This window comes from Penaeus vannamei, chromosome 9 (genome assembly GCF_042767895.1).
Source record: "Penaeus vannamei isolate JL-2024 chromosome 9, ASM4276789v1, whole genome shotgun sequence".
Classification (NCBI taxonomy): domain Eukaryota; kingdom Metazoa; phylum Arthropoda; class Malacostraca; order Decapoda; family Penaeidae; genus Penaeus; species Penaeus vannamei.
The window spans coordinates 5,856,585-5,859,084 of NC_091557.1; positions in this window are offsets into that span (position 1 = coordinate 5,856,585).

Genomic DNA, 2,500 nt, shown 5'->3' on the forward strand with positions numbered 1-2,500 from the left:
TAAACCTGTAATGCATCTCTAGAGGTATTCTCAGAACAAATGCCCGGAAATGCATAAATCAAATGTTATTAAACACAAACATTAACGTTAATGCACTAGCGCCATGAGGTAGACGCATAACACATCGATGTTTATACTGTAAGTGAAACTTGTGGATGCGCATAACCTCATTCACTTCTTCACTCCTTGTCAGCAGTCTCTCGTTTTAAAAAGATCATCCATTAATAACACCTGTATTTCCTGTTTTTTGTAAGGCTAATGTAGCTATTAAGACTGATTTTAAAACAAGGAATAATAGTGCTAGTTAATAACCTATCATTAAAGAGATACAAAATGACGCGAGGTCGAGTCTCTGTACCCGCAGGCCGCACCAGCAAAGAACAGAGTAAATTTCCTTCTTTATTTCTTTTAGATAACAAATGGTAAAAGCATATTCTTAGTTTTATAAAAAAAAAAAAAAGAAAAAAAATCTAAGTACAAGCTATTTCATTAAGAGTTGCACTGCATTGTTAATTCTTTTTATTGTTCCTCTACTTACGTTACGTTATTATCAACACCTTTGTAATTCTGTGTCTTGGAGGTAAGTAACCGCTCTTTTCATGCAATTATTGTGTTGCTAGTATTACGATTGTAAACTATTTAATTACAGTTCTGTAAACTGATTACAATTCATATGTATTCTCTCGCTTGTATCAACTCCTGGTTCATATAATTTTCATATCATAATTTCATATATGCTCGTGAACAAACTGCATCATTATGTTTATGATTTTTATTATTATTACTATTATTTTTATTATTGCTATTATTATTATTCCAATCACATTTATTTTTTTATGTAATTTTATAGAATAGTTCCACCTAACGAGATCGCGACGATTTTGGTATCAATGGGTTCCTCTCACTCTCTATCTAAATATATATATATATATATATATATATATATATATATATATATATATATATATATATATATATATGTATGTATGTATGTATATAATCGTTTAAACCAACTCAATTCCAGAAATAGCCACAGTTACTTGGAAATTCGAGGATTTTCAAAGGAGCAATCCTATTTCTGAGAATTTGGTTGGTGTTTATCAGTCGAACGCCATGGCAGCTAAAGGAAAAGTTTGTCGAAGTTTATGACACATTCATCGATTTTTGAGACATTCTTATTGTACAAGATTGCTACGAAATCAACAATAATTAAAAACATTTGCGATATTTTAGGATTCGTGGGGTTTTCTGGATATCTCCGGATTTTAAAAAAGAGCCAAAAATACTAGTAATAATGAAAATAATAATAAGAATTATAATAATAATGACGATGATAAAAATAATGATAACAACAATAATAATAATAATAATGATAAAATTATTATAGAAATAATAATCATAATGGTAGTAATGATGATGACAAACTATTTTGTATATGGTAAACGTATACAAACATTGTAATAGATACAAAACCAATATTAAATATATATATATATATATATATATATATATATATATATATATATATATATATATATGTGTGTGTGTGTGTGTGTGTGTGTGTGTGTGTGTGTGTGTGTGTGTGTGTGTATGTATGTATGTATGTATGTATGTATCATAAAAATAAAATATGAAGCGAAAAACAAGAGACGATCAAACCAAAAACAATCGCAAAAACTACAGGTTTTTTACTCGCCAATTAATAAATATTTAAGATGGCTTAATGAGTTAATGACCTGCCTGTGTGAATAGGATTCAGTTCCTATTCATTTTATTTTCAATTTCGTAGCCATAAATTTGTTCATTCTATTGATAATGCGGATGGTAGTTAAAATAAGCCAACAGAATTTCATAATAGTTTTGTGTAAACAAGATGAGAAGATTTTCGCGGGAAGCGCTGATATCGCGAGGTGAAATTTAGAAATCTTAGCCTCAGAGTCTGTAATTTGGTAAAACGTTACTGTAAATAAACCATGATAATGATGGTGATAATAATGATAATGATTATTATCATACGAATGATATTAATGAATATGTTATTAATGATGATAATGACGATTTCAATGATAACATGACTGTGAACTATTCTGCAAAATTGCCTGTTTTATCCATTATTTATCTATTTGTTATTCTTAATTTCTTTTTTATTCTTTTCATTCATCTATTTATTTTGTATCTTCATTTATGTAACCATTTATCTATCTATCCTATATTTTATGCGAATGATCAGAGTGTATAAAGACAGAACAAAAAATATATTATGATTCCATTACTTCCTTCTCGTTGTTAATATTGTTAATAATGGTAATATCATATCCGTTTATTCCCGATCATCATTGTCTTCACTATCAACATCATCAGCATTACCAACATTTTTCGTAAATTGATAATTATACCTTTTTATCATCATCTATTCCAATCATCTTGCTTTCGTCGTCATCACTACAGATGAAACAGTCATTAAAATTACTGTTATTAGTATTATTGTTAAAATCGTGAT